Below are 15,702 nucleotides of genomic sequence, written 5' to 3'. Positions count from 1 at the left end.
AATTAATAATTTTCACACTGTATCATAGCTACTTCGTGCACAACAACATCTGGTACCAACAACTGGTTGGAACTTCCATGGGCAATTGTGCCGCCCCTGTATATGCGAATATCTACATGAAGTCCTACGAAACACAACATATCTTAGAAAATCCTCTTTGGAAGACTAACTTGAAAATGTTTGTTCGATACATCGACGACATTCTTTGGAAAGACACAAAGGAATCACTAGTGGAAGCACTTATCAATTTGAATCAGAAAAATGAGAGAATTCAATTAACCTGGGAAATCTCAGACTCAACCATCACCTTTTTAGACATACGGATTAATGTACACGAAGAGGGTATTGAAACAGAAATTTCCCGGAAGGCAACGGATAGAAACAATACCTTGCATTTTCAAAGTTTCCACCAACAGTCACTTAAGCAACATTTGCCTCTATCACAGATAATGAGGGCCAAGAGAATTATTTCTGATCCTTAAAAACTTCAACCGAAACTCAATGAGATGGGCAACAGATTTTGTGACAGGGGTTATCCTATCAATCTTATTGATCAAACCAAAGAGAAAGTCAAAAGTATGCCCAGAGGAGATCTGTTGAAAACACAACAAAAAAACAAAGAAAATAGAACCACAATTGTTTCAAAATATTCCACTGCTAGCTATAAATTCAAGAAAATCATCCGTAATCACTGGCACATTTTGAAAGCAGAACCGGATTTTAATCATGCTTTTGACCACCAACCAATCTTTGCGTTCACCAGGGGCAAAAATGTAGGTGAACTTTTGAAAACCCAAACTGACCCTTTGACTATTTTCCGTGGAACTCGACCCTGTTTACAATGTGGAAATTGTAATAACATCATCAGAGGAAACTGCATAACTCACCCTATGAAAGGGCACAAGATCAAATTACGAGTGAACGTGAGCTGTGACACAACTAATGTGATCTACATGCTCAAGTGTCCCTGCGGAAAGGTGTACGTGGGAAAAACCACACGCAAGATCAAAATCAGACTGAACGAACATAAGTCTAATATCAGAACTCATAACACTAAATCAACTGTGGCTGTCCATTTTTCTGAAACATCACATAACATTTCACAACTCCAATTTTTGATTCTGGAGGTCATTCCTAAAATAGAAGGTCGGGACAACAATTGTTATCTCTTACAAAGAGAAAATAGTTGGATTTATTTGCTTAACTCTCACAAACCTTTCGGTCTCAATGACCGTATAGAATTTATGTGTTACCTGTGAATATTCCACCAGACTCATTCTATGTGCTTGTTTAACTGTTGTAAGACGAGTCCCCTTAATACGGTTTCATCACTTGCATCTACAACATGATTATGCAATGTTGCTATTTTATTATTGTTTTTTCATTTATTTATTTTTTATTATTTCATTTCGTGCAACTTTATCAACACCCAATTCATGTTTGACATTCTAACTCGCATTGACCCAGTCTCTGATCACATGATCGGACGCTGGACCAATCACCATCCGTTTTACCCAGGACATGGTTATTTCTTTTCTTACAGGTCTGCTCATTGGCTACTCCACTTACTGCGAGTCACACTCGAGGAAGATCGCATTTGATGAATTGTTGAATCGCGTGAGAGACGCTGCGGCGTCTTAAGAGTAAGTCTCTGTTGCCAAGCTTTCTCGCTAAACGTAATGTTTTAGGAATGTATGTAGAGTGACCTAATGTCAACACTTTCTCCTATAGTTAACCATATACATTGGAGACTGTACAACTTCAACGTGAGTGCCTACAGGCGACATTTTCATTTATTTCCATTTTGCTGATTTCACCACGGTCACTTGGGAGTTGTTTTCACGTTTCACCACACAGTTATAATGCACAACGTTTGTTGTTATTTAGATGCTTGCTTATGATGATATCTGAAGTCCCATGAATTGATTAGGTTTTTTATGCTCCTTGTTTTCAGCTTTTTGGTCCCCGATGAAGGGCATAACAGCCCGAAATGCATTGGACTAATTGAACTTTGGTTTATATGATAAAGCAGACAATATAAGCCTGCGAAAGAAACTAATGCAAACTATAATGATGAAATAAAATGAATTTTTTGTGAACATTGCATTATGATATTTATGGAATTCTGGCAATACCAGGAGATGAATGAGTGGAGCGCCAGGGGATGCTTCTAATAACAATTGGGAGCACTTCATGCAGGTTTACCAAAGGTCGCCGTTGACAAGCGACGCCACCCAGGCGGCACCCTCGACCCATGAGAAACATTACAAACTTGCTATCGATCATTAATCGCTGTGCACCTTCCACCCTCGTTTCGCTAATAAACCAGCCATCTTAAAACTGCCAATATTCTCACTCTCAAAAAACACTAAAGCAGGAAAAGTGCATACATAAAAAATGACTAGGAGTTAGACAATCATATTAAACATTTCTTATATTTATTCATCAGAGTTTTGTGATTTATGGCACTTTTTTTTGCATACAATATACCTGTCACTAAACCAGAAAAAAAGGATTCATATAAATAGTTATAAAAAATATAGACGCATATTTTTCAATTATGCGTTGGCAGCAGGCATTAACAACAGCCAAATAGTGAAGGAACAAGGTACACATCTTACTGGCTAGACGTCCAATGTCAGAATTACATTGGTGGGAGTGCACTTTCGAGGTGGGCTAGGAGTGAGGTCCGTTCAGCAGTTTCCTTGCACTTTCTTGGTGCTTCAATGCTGCAGAAACTTGCCCTGGAATTGATCTAGCGGTACAATGGGGTATTTGGAGCCTTTCGGCACTGCTCAAAACAAACAAATTCTACAACCTAACAAGTGAGCATCTGGGGCTTGTGTAATCAGAGGGAGCGATCTGTAAAAGTGGGGGGAGTTTTAGGGTTAGATTAACTGGTATGGTTGAAGTGGAATATAGGTAACTTGTTTATAACACTTCTTGCCACTTGGTGCTCCCTCTTTATGCATCTGTAGCATGCTCTCCCCTTCTTTCTCTCTCCCTCACACACTTTCTGCTACTCCATCTAGAGTTCCTTCATCACTGCTTGCATAAAATACCTATCCCTCTATATCTTAATTTCTATCTATTCTATACAGCTATCACCCACGTATTCAACATGTGACGTAATTGCACGACATAAATATTCTGCACACCACACAATTCCACCCCATAAAACACCACAACTAAGAATTCCAAATCAGCCCAAATAGCTCCACTCCAAACCACATACATCCACTCCACTCCAAACCAAAACACATAGATAAAAACATTGTAATTTTCAGTGCCAATAGCTCTAACTCTCACAAATGCAAGACCTATTGCATTGTAAAGGCTTGTTTAAATAGTGAAAGATTTTACTAAACCGTTCGCATTATCTAGCATGATTCCCCCTACTCAGGAGCTCTGCAATGGACTATCGGACTTCTTTCAAGATAACATTTTAGACATTTACTCTACGTCCGGCCCTACTCTGGATTGCCCGGTTCAAAACTCAGTGGTAACCAATGGTGAGCCATTCACCACCTTTCACCCGATCTCCACTGATTTAGCACTCCAGAAATTGCTTGCCTGTAAATCAAGCTCCACGAAGGACCCCTGCCTGGCATTATTATTTAGCTCTTTAGCCCCCCTCATTATCTCTCCTTTGAGCTTGATTTGGAACACCTCCCTGTGAACTGGGGCATACCCTCTTTCCCTTGACCTGGAGACAGGCCATGCTAATACCTATTTTGGAAAAAACGGATACAGATCCTTCCGTTTTTAAAAATTATCGCCCCATTTCCCTGCTACCTAAACCAGCCAAAGTCCAGGAAAAAGTAGCTCAGGAGCAATTATCGAGCTATCTTGAGACGTGCCATCATTTACACGACTCACAATCCGGGTTTAGATCCGGATATAGCACAGAGACTGCGCTGCTGGAGGTTTCTGAAACCATTTGTGAATGTTTGGACGCAGGTGAAGCAGCGATGCTGGTGCTTCTCGACCTGTCTGCAGCATTTGATACGGTCTCTCATGATATTTTGCTTGAGAGACTGTACAGTCTCGGGATTCAGGGTACCCCTCTAGCCTGGATCAGATCCTTTCAAGATCGCCGCACTCAACAGGTCTCCCTTCAGCCATTTGTGTCCGAGGAGAAACCACTGAACTGTGGAGTCCCTTCGGGCTCCGCGCTGGACCCGCTATTTTTTTATGTATATCCCCCTCCTCTGGCCTCAGTGGTAGAATCTTGTGGTGTCAGAGTGATTTCTTATGCTGACAACACACAATTGGTGTTCTCATTTAAGGATCACTCTGAAGCAGCCTCCTCTAATTTTAGACACTGCGTGTGCAACATCTCCACCTGGTTGGCAACAAACACGTTTAGGCTCAACTCTGATAAAACGGAGGTGCTGTTTTTTCATCAAAACCCTCCTGCACCTCTATGATGGTGGCCATTGGAGTTAAACCCCCCTCCGGAACCTGTTGACTCAGCCAGGAATCCCGGGTCCGGTTCAACAACGAGTTATCCTGTAAATCTCAATTCAACCAGCTTTCCTCAGTGTATTTCGGTAAATTGCACATGATGCGCAAAATTCTCCCTTTTCTCCCTCGGGAATTTCCCCAGACCATTGTTCACGCCCTGATCACCTCATATCTGGACTATGTAACCTGTCTCTATGCTGGGGCTCCTGCCTACCTGATCAAATGCTTACAGATTGTTCAGAACGCGGCCGCCAGGTTGATCTATAACATCCCATATCGCCACTCGATTTCTCCCCACCTGAAGAAGCTTCACTGGCTTTCAGTGACCAGGCGCATTCAGTTTAAGTCACTGGTTTTGGCTTTTAGAGCAATGCAGGGTCAGGGACCTACCTACCTTAGAGCCCGACTTATGCATGCTCAGTCTAACCGCTCACTCAGATCAAACCATCTCCGCCTTTTGGTGACTCCCCGTTTTCGCCGCTCCAGAATGGGTGGCAGAGCTTTCGCAGTGATCACGGCCAAAGCCTGGACCAGCCTGCCAATGTCCTTGTGGGTGGCTGAATCTGAATCTATTTTCCGATGCCACTTGAAGACTTGGCAGTGTTTCAACTCTTAGACCTCTATGAGTACCCGCACCTGCCGCCTGTCTTAGAGACGGGAAATACCCGCTGGGTGTAGCTGTGCGCTTTACCAGCTTCAAATAATAATAATGTTGATTCTGTTAATGACTTGAGTTTGACTCCGTTCCACATTCCTCTTCATTAGAAGCTCAGCCTCTGACTTCCCTTTCTCTTCCTTCTTAATCCTCAACAACCAACGTACAAGTTTTGAAGAAGGTTTCCTTCCTCTTAACCCCTCAAATGGCATTCTACCTGTTACTGAATGAGGTGTAATCGTGTTTGATAACAACATACTTTGAAGAGATTTCTTCCATGATAACCCAAACTTAAGTGCCAATTGTATTGCCTCTTTGACAATTCCATTGAACCGCTCAACCTGGCCATTACTTTTGGGATAATCTAATGACACGCTTACATGATTAACACCACACTTTTACAAAAGCGAATGCATCTTACTTGATGTAAGCTCCACCACATTATCAGACACCAACGACTCTGGTACACCTTCCCTGCAAAAGACATCCTCCCAAAAAATCAACCAATATCCACCTCCGTGTTCACACTGCCATCCATATGAACTTCGATCACTTACAGTAATGCCCAATGAGAACAATGGCATATGCCTTCTTGGATGGTAAACTGGTAAATGGCCCCATAATATCAATTGCTACTTTCCACCATGGCCCTTTAGATAAATCTACTGTTTGCAAGGGTACCACCACTGGCTTAATCACTTTGTCACTTGACTTGCATGCATTAGATTCCCTCACCCAATGAGCCACCATACCATCCAAACCTGGCCTCCAAATTTCTTCTTAAACTTTCCACCTCATGCTTGACATCCTCCAAAGGCATTTTATGTATTAACTTGATGATGCTCTTGCTCTTCCCAATAGGCGGTACAAACCTATCTCCTCTTAGGACAATACCATTACAAAAGGATAATTCTTCCTTTACCTTCCAAAATGTGCTAAATTCAGCTTGCAATTGCCATTCCAATGGCCACCCATTTACAATTAATTTTTTAACAGCCAACCACATCTTTTTCCATTTCCTCTATCCATTTCAACTCAGACAACTCCAAACCATTCGCCACGTCTCTGTTCCTACAACACATCACCTCTTCATACATGTACGCCACATCACGTCCACTCTCATCCATTTCCTGTGTGTTGCACGATTCCACTAGTAACTGTGACAACCCATCAGTAAGACAAGTATTTTTGTCGACACACTTACAATATCATAATAATACATTTGCAACTTTGAAGCCAATCGTGCTAACTGTGTTGTTATATTTTTTCCACTTCCGGGTTTTGAAATATTCACTAAAGAGTTATGGTCTGCACAGATTTTGAATTTCCTGCCCCGAACATGCACGCTGAAACACTCTACAGCCCAAGTTGGAGCGAGTAATTCTTTCTCTATCACTGAATAATTTCTGTCGACTTGTGTCAGGGTGCGAGATGCACATGCAACCACCCACTCATCCTTCTTTTGTGATAGAACAGCTCCTACTCCGTAACCACTGGCATCCACAGATATAGTAAATCCAACCCCATGGCGCATTTACAACCTCATTCTTGATTGCTACAAACTCCTCCTTGCCAACAAGCAAATGTTGCATTTTTCTTAAATAACGCTCATAAATGTTCCACTTTCGAGACATCATTTTTCACAAAACGGGAATTAAACTCTGTTAGCCACAAAAAAGACATTAGTCGTTCTTTAGGCTTGAGCTTAGGAGCACTCACAATAGCTTCAACCTTTCCACCTGTTATGCCTGATAATGCTTTGTACATCTCCCTCTGAAAACCAGCAGGTGCACCTGCCGACCGTAAAGGCATTCTTCTATCCTGGATCCTGCTTTCAGTTGTCATAAAAGCTGTGCAATGCCTAGAGTCCGGACCAAGTAGGATTTGATGGTATGCGCTGGCCAAGTCAATTGTAGTGAATACAGTAGCCTCCCTGTGAGTCGGTGACCTGGTATATGCTGTCCAGTGATTAAAGTGGGCACCTCGCACCAGTCCAAACAGCCCTTAGGCTGATTTAAGAGGTCAAAGATAACCTTAGAAAGCTATCCATGAGGTAGCTGTGGAGAGCAGCCTTCAGGCTTAGTCTTGAAGGAATGTTAAGCAGCTTGTTTTACCAGAATGCAATCCTATTGTATTAATTAAATGAAAGGAGAACAACACAGTAGTTATAAAAATATGTATTTATTTATATAACATTCTCTAGTACGACACAATATCTTCTACACGAATATATTCACAAAGCAAATAATACTGTAGTACAGAAACAATAGTAAGTAGCAATAAAAGACAGTGGGACCAGAGAGGGACCAAACCACATATTAAATAGTGGTATAAGAACCACAACTCGAGTCAAGACAAGGTCTAGAGTAAGTAGAATCGCTGGGACCCCAAGGAACCACCCAAGGTGGGTAAGTAGGAACCCCACGGCGGACAGGTGCAGTGTGGGAACACGACTGCGTGCTCCGTACAATCCTATGGGGAAGTTGCGGTTCAAGTTCTAAAGTTTAAGGACACTTCCCAGTGTGCTTCAAAGAAACCCTGCGGAAGTTAGGAGGTTGGAGAGCCACCCCATCCGAGGATACTTTAGTACCAGAGTTACCTATCCCAGGGAAGCCGGGTGCATAGGTCTGAAGTGGCGTCGGAAACCGCAGTCGATCTCAATGGGAGACTTCAAAGAAGAGTCACTGCTGGAAGGATGAAGAATATCCGGTGGAATCCAAACGTGTATTTAGGATGAAGTGTACCTAAAAGCAGAGGAGACAGAGTCTGGGTCACTGGGAGTTACCAGGGGCTCGGTAGACGAATGCCCACCGATGTCGGGTGCTTCAGGTGCGTTGACTGTGTTTTTGACTCTGCAGCCACGGGCACCCATAAATGTTGAAGACAACCAGGATCTGGATGCAAGTTGTCCCATAAAGGATGTCAAATGCTTGGGGTTTCGGTGTCCTGCATGGGCATCAACAAGCCTTGGCAATGGCAACCCACGCAGAAGGTCAAGAAGAGTAACGGTTTGGACAAGCAAAGTACAGGAGATTCACCACAGGAAAGGGAGTCAGGGCAAGCCTGGAGCAACTAGGGAAGCCAATGGGACTCAAAGGTGACTCTCAAGTGGATTCACAGGCCAGAGGCACAGGAGTCACAAGAGGACCTCAGGTGGATTCACAAGATGACAGTCCATGGAGCACTCTGTGTGAGCAGGACAAAGATCTTGGTAAGAAATGTGCCCAGAGATTGGGGCTATTAGTAGCCCAATGCACATGTCTGGCAACAGCCAACAAGCATATTTACTTGCAAATGTATGCAGTGCACAGGGGTTCAGGTTTTGCAGCCCCCACAAGGGATTCTTACCTGAAACGTGGTGAAGGGGCACCTTGGGCCTTAAGAGATATAGGGACCTAACTCCTGTTTTGCTGGGATCTTTGGAGTCCATAGGAGCTCAGGAACAGCAGACTGGTACTTTGGGATGTGGTGCCTGTGGATGCAGAGGAGTGACTCCTTCCCTCCAAGGGAGATGTTTTCAGTTGTCCTTGATGCTCCACAGGTCCTGCACAGATCCTGTATGGTGCACGGGCACAGATAATGCAGCAGACTGAGTGGGAGATGAAGTTGAGCCCAAACAAAGTCCAGCAAAGTCCAAGTGTCCAGACGGTCGAAGTTCAGTGGTTTCTAGTTTGGAATCTTGTCCACGTCGAATCTATGGTCCTACAGCCAGGTAAGCCCCTTTGTACCCACAGGAGAGGATTGGAAAGATTCTGGGGATCCTCCCAGGGGAGGTCTGAGCAGTGGGGAGGATACTCCTCTGTCCTTTGTCCAGTTTCGCGCCAGAGTGGGAGCCATCGGCTCCCAGAACTGGTTTGAGCTGAACTATGCAGAGGGACACCAAGTGTGCCTCTCGTGCAGACTTTCATACACTTTGGAAGTGCACCCACCAAACCCCAATACCAAATCCTGTCTGTGTGGTGGCCACACCTCCCTGTGACAGGATGCCTGTTGTTCTGCCTTCCTCTGCTTGAGCTTGGCTCAGCAGCAGGAGGGCAGAAATGTGTCTCTGGTTAGCAGCAACCCTTGTGTGCTGTCTGGGTCGAGAAGGCTGGTACCCGGAAGACCAGGGACCCCACAAAGACTGCTTCAGAAGGGTGGAATCATACCTCCCACTCCGGTTACTGGGGTGGAGGTACGATTCTAAGCTATTTGATACCAAACACAACATAGTTTTTGCAGCCGTTTTCGAGATAGCATTTTGCGCGAGCATATGATGCACCTCTACATATATGTTTGGTTGCGTCACCAACAGCCCGGGAGAAGGGTCTCCGTATGCTGCATGGATGCTCTGCTCATGCAGGGGCACCCTCTCACGTGAAACTCAGCACCCTGCCTTCAGGATTATCAAGGCCTGCTATGGGGTAACTGATAGGTTTTAAGTGTAGTGACCAATAGATATAGTAAACCTATATCTTTCGTAAAATCTTACACAGACTGCGATGGCAGACATGTAGTTCCATTTTGCATGGCCTCTCATGGGTGGCATAATACATGCCTCACCCCATGAGAGGCCTCTGGGGGTACCTATTCCCTGGTGTACTATATACTAGGGATTGACAAGGGTACCCCAGTATCCAATCTGGAGTTTACCTAGTACATATCATAACAGTTTTAGGGAGAAAACAGATAGACTGGGGTCCTGATTAGCAGGATCCCAGTCAGACTAGTCAAAATCAGCACAGCACCGGCAAAAAGGGAGACTACATATATCGGCAGGGACATAGACCCGCAATGACAAACACTGGCCACGCATAGTGATACAGCACAGCAAATGCCCACGATGGGTGATGAACCGAGAGCACTCAATAAGCGACGATCCACTAAGGAGCTTGGTGAGGTGCGCCCAACATATGGCTGCGGTGGGGGCCATGGGCTGCGCGGACATCCCGCTTGGGACCCCTTCTCTCCAATGCACCTGGGACAATTCTGAGCAGAAACGAACCATGCAAAGGGCTGTGCTGAGAATGCACTGCGCCTAAGACTAAAATTCAGGGGTATATTCACAAGAACGTGTGTTAAATATCATCAAAAATTGCTAACGCAACTTTACACATCGCAGCCCATCGCGCGAAAATAACCCAGTGTTAACGTGGAATTCACAACACGACGGGAGCATGCGATAGTCCGCTGAAAACGCGGGCAATGTCAGAGATACAACCACCCCGATGGAGATAAAAACACAAACCACAACACCAGAAATCGTGAGATGAGCGCATTCGCGATGAGGAAAGCAGGGATAAGCACCACCAGGACCACGAAACACACGGCAGGCAGGAAGAAGCACAACGAAAGCCTGAAAAAGGTAGACAGACCAAACAGAAAACAACAGCCAAATACAATGTAGGCAACCTGAGCCAGCAGATAACCCCACCAAACCCATTGGCAACAAAACATTGTACATGGCATGCCATCTTGGACAAGATGAATGCAGCCTGAGAGCGGAGGACAACTGCAGAAAACCAGAACTCCAGAAATGATACAAAAGGCACAAACAAACAGAAACATGGCAATAACAAGAAGGCAGCAAGGCACACTGGAGGTGGGAGTCCAGCACCACACCAGGAGCTGGATGACATGGAGGAAATGGTGTCCACCACATCAGTCTGGAGACGGTGGCAGGACTCGGGGACAGGAAACTGCACCAAACAACAGACACAACACCAACAGGGAGAAGAACCAGCAGGGACAGGGGGAAGGGGGGAGATGGGCACAATAGTACACATGCACACCTAAGCACAGCACAACTGCGGACAATCATATCAAAAAGGGGGAACAGAAGCGGACAATTTTTAACGGGGTCCAATGTACATGTCCTATGAAGTAGGGATCAACAACAATTGTACAGAGTTCCCCAGATTAAGTCAACTGAGTGACTAGATCTAACCTCTCTCTCATTGAGTTTGACAAGAAAAGTGAATGTGATAAACCCTTTGCGGAATTAAGGATACCTCACACAAGTCAACGGTTGGACAACTGTTGTCATCCCACCCGATGATCGTCCAGTGTCATCATTGGTTTCCTGCTCCTACGGCAGGCTGGCGGTGCAATGCCCGTCGGGCAGCACAGGGTGCTGCACTTTGGTGGAGTTCTTTTATTCCTTTGCCAATGGGTGTGTGAGTGTGAGGGGCCTAAAAAAAAGTGCAATAGTGAGCGTGAGTGAAGTTTAAAAAAAAGTCAGTAGAGTCCATTAGACGCAGCTTTAATAGTATGGCTCACTGCTTTATTAAAAGGAAAAAATGAGGGGTATTGAGGCGTGACGAATAAGGTAATCAAGCCTCATTCAACCCTCAGTTGAAGTGTGGTCGACATGTTTCTTGCCTCTAAGGCAATTCATCAGGACCAAAGTGCTCATATAATTGCTACCGATACCTCAGTGATTGGAGGAATCGAGTATACGACCTGGATTGTGTCGTAGGATCAACCCTTCATTGAGGCCCTCCCTGGGACTAGGAAAGGAGACAAAAGAAGGGTACAGTCAATAATATGTCTGTTTTCTGAGAACATTCTTACACGTAAAAATAACATGCTGGTGATGTATTCCGGGGGGAAGGGAATTCACAGACCCCGTCAGGAGATAGCACTCGTGTGAGAGAGGGTTAGAAGGTAAAGTAAGAACGAGGTTGGACCGCGTCCTGCTAGCGACATATGTGCTCTGCCATTGGCATGCATAATAGTATTTGCATATATAGCGTATCATACCATGCTGTATGTTGTATATGTGTCATGCAGGCGTCGGTAAGTGTGCACATTCACACACAGGAAACAATTAAAATTGAAAATAGAAAAAAGAAGAACCATTGTAACACTCTAACTACTGGAACTAGGCAAGTCGTGGCTAGCACCAGTGTGGTAAACGTCCTTAATATAAGTGATCAGACAAACCGGGGAGGTAGTAAACAGGGGAGGTCTTACCCGCAGTCCCCGGTCGGAGATCCCACAGACTGACCTGGTGGGGCCAGAACTATATGTAATTCACCTGAAACGAGTAAAATCCACCGCTTGTCAGGGGGTTAGTTAGCGGCGAGGCTTACCGTTTGGTGTAGTGCCCCTTGAGGTTCAACCACAGCGATCGTAAAGAAACGCCTGTGGTGATCCTCGCGTTGGACCAGTGCACCTTACCTTGCTAGTTACTGGCATCAGGCATCTAGTCACCTACCCCGCCCACGTCGGTGCAGGACAGCCGGTCAAACCGTGAAGCGCACCCGCCGCATAAGAAAGCGAGTTGCGCGGGCGCCGTGATAGGCGTGTCCGGTGCGTGTTGCTAGGCAACATGACGCGGGTGTGGAAAGCGAGGATTACCCAGCCGGGCTGAGAAGGTGGATGTGGGCGCCATCTTGGAACAGGAAAGGTTGTTTATTTGATGGCGATAATGTTTACTAGGACAAGGACAATTAAGTACGAGTTTGAATTATCTGGCTAACATTGTCCAAGGCACCGCATCATTAAGGCCGAGTTCATCAGTGTGCAAACGATGAACCCATCTTTGCTCCAATCTGAAGAGGGCTTGTTGGCTTATTGCGGAGTGGCACTCTAGGACAGTCCATCGCAAATTCTCTGTGGAGTGGTTGTGTTCTCTGCAGTGGTCGTATAGTCTTGTGTGTGTCTTTAGGCAACGAATGTTACTATTGTGCTCCATGATGCGTTGTTTTACAGGGCGCATCGTCATCCCAATATAGAGCATCTTACATGGGCAGATGAGAACATAGATACACCTTGAGCTATTACAGTTGGTATGTTTATTGATGGTCCAGGTAAAGTCCCTTGGCAGTTCAATGGTTTTACCCTGGATGGTTTGTGGGCATACTACACATGATCCACAACGGTAGTGTCCAGTGACCGGTGGGAGGTCCCATAAGGTCTTAACCGGGTGGGTGCTCGATTTTTTGGGGCGAGTGTGAATCAGAGTGTCTTTAAGGTTCGCTGTTCTTTTGAATGCAAAGCGTGGACGCGGTAGTTCCATACCCGCTGTATTGAGGATCCCCCAGTGTGAGTTCACAGTCTTTTTTATAAACGTTGAATGCTTGGTGTAGGATGTTACACATGTAATTGTGTCATCTTGCTCTTTAGGGTGGACTTCAAGCAATGACTCTCTGTTATTATTTAGTGCTCTTTTGAATGATGTCTTTAAAAGTCGTGTAGGGTATCCCCTATCCTGGAGCTTATGTTGCAGGATACTGGCTTCTCGTTTGTAGTTTTGGACAGAACTGCAGTTTCTCCGAAGGCGAAGGAATTGCCCGAAGGGCAAGTTATCCCTCAGGGCTCTCGTGTGATGGCTATTATAAAGGAGTAAACTGTTTCTGTCAGTCTCCTTTTTGAAAAGGGTGGTACTGATCGTTGTAGGATCTAATTGGATGGTTAGATCTAAGAAGGGTATCGATGTCTCAGAGATTGTGCCAGAGTTCACGGGCACTGACAGAAACAGTTTACTCCTTTATAATAGCCATCACACGAGAGCCCTGAGGGATAACTTGCCCTTCGGGCAATTCCTTCGCCTTCGGAGAAACTGCAGTTCTGTCCAAAACTACAAACGAGAAGCCAGTATCCTGCAACATAAGCTCCAGGATAGGGGATACCCTACACGACTTTTAAAGACATCATTCAAAAGAGCACTAAATAATAACAGAGAGTCATTGCTTGAAGTCCACCCTAAAGAGCAAGATGACACAATTACATGTGTAACATCCTACACCAAGCATTCAACGTTTATAAAAAAGACTGTGAACTCACACTGGGGGATCCTCAATACAGCGGGTATGGAACTACCGCGTCCACGCTTTGCATTCAAAAGAACAGCGAACCTTAAAGACACTCTGATTCACACTCGCCCCAAAAAATCGAGCACCCACCCGGTTAAGACCTTATGGGACCTCCCACCGGTCACTGGACACTACCGTTGTGGATCATGTGTAGTATGCCCACAAACCATCCAGGGTAAAACCATTGAACTGCCAAGGGACTTTACCTGGACCATCAATAAACATACCAACTGTAATAGCTCAAGGTGTATCTATGTTCTCATCTGCCCATGTAAGATGCTCTATATTGGGATGACGATGCGCCCTGTAAAACAACGCATCATGGAGCACAATAGTAACATTCGTTGCCTAAAGACACACACAAGACTATACGACCACTGCAGAGAACACAACCACTCCACAGAGAATTTGCGATGGACTGTCCTATAGTGCCACTCCGCAATAAGCCAACAAGCCCTCTTCAGATTGGAGCAAAGATGGGTTCATCGTTTGCACACTGATGAACTCGGCCTTAATGATACGGTGCCTTGGACAATGTTAGCCAGATAATTCAAACTCGTACTTAATTGTCCTTGTCCTAGTAAACATTATCGCCATCAAATAAACAACCTTTCCTGTTCCAAGATGGCGCCCACATCCACTTTCTCAGCCCGGCTGGGTAATCCTCGCTTTCCACACCCGCATCATGTTGCCTAGCAACACGCACCGAACACGCCTATCACGGCGCCCGCGCAACTCGCTTTCTTATGCGGCGGGTGCGCTTCACGGTTTGACCGGCTGTCCTGCACCGACTTGGGCGGGGTAGGTGACTAGATGCCTGATGCCAGTAACTAGCAACGTAAGGTGCACTGGTCCAACGCGAGGATCACCACAGGCGTTTCTTTACGATCGCCGTGGTTGAACCTCAAGGGGCACTACACCAAACGGTAAGCCTCGCCGCTAACTAACCCCCTGACAAGCGGTGGATTTTACTCGTTTCAGGTGAATTACATATAGTTCTGGCCCCACCAGGTCAGTCTGTGGGATCTCCGACCGGGGACTGTGGGTAAGACCTCCCCTGTTTACTACCTCCCCGGTTTGTCTGATCACTTATATTAAGGACGTTTACCACACTGGTGCTAGCCACGACTTGCCTAGTTCCAGTAGTTAGAGTGTTACAATGGTTCTTCTTTTTTCTATTTTCAATTTTAATTGTTTCCTGTGTGTGAATGCGCACACTTACCGACGCCTGCATGACACATATACAACATACAGCATGGTATGATACGCTATATATGCAAATACTATTATGCATGCCAATGGCAGAGCACATATGTCGCTAGCAGGACGCGGTCCAACCTCGTTCTTACTTTACCTTCTAACCCTCTCTCACACGAGTGCTATCTCCTGACGGGGTCTGTGAATTCCCTTCCCCCCGGAATACATCACCAGCATGTTATTTTTACGTGTAAGAATGTTCTCAGAAAACAGACATATTATTGACTGTACCCTTCTTTTGTCTCCTTTCCTAGTCCCAGGGAGGGCCTCAATGAAGGGTTGATCCTACGACACAATCCAGGTCGTATACTCGATTCCTCCAATCACTGAGGTATCGGTAGCAATTATATGAGCACTTTGGTCCTGATGAATTGCCTTAGAGGCAAGAAACATGTCGACCACACTTCAACTGAGGGTTGAATGAGGCTTGATTACCTTATTCGTCACGCCTCAATACCCCTCATTTTTTCCTTTTAATAAAGCAGTGAGCCATACTATTAAAGCTGCGTCTAATGGACTCTACTG

The sequence above is a fragment of the Lissotriton vulgaris genome, chromosome 1_1, assembly GCF_964263255.1.
Source record: "Lissotriton vulgaris chromosome 1_1, aLisVul1.2, whole genome shotgun sequence".
NCBI lineage: Eukaryota > Metazoa > Chordata > Amphibia > Caudata > Salamandridae > Lissotriton > Lissotriton vulgaris.
This window is presented reverse-complemented; position numbering follows the sequence as displayed.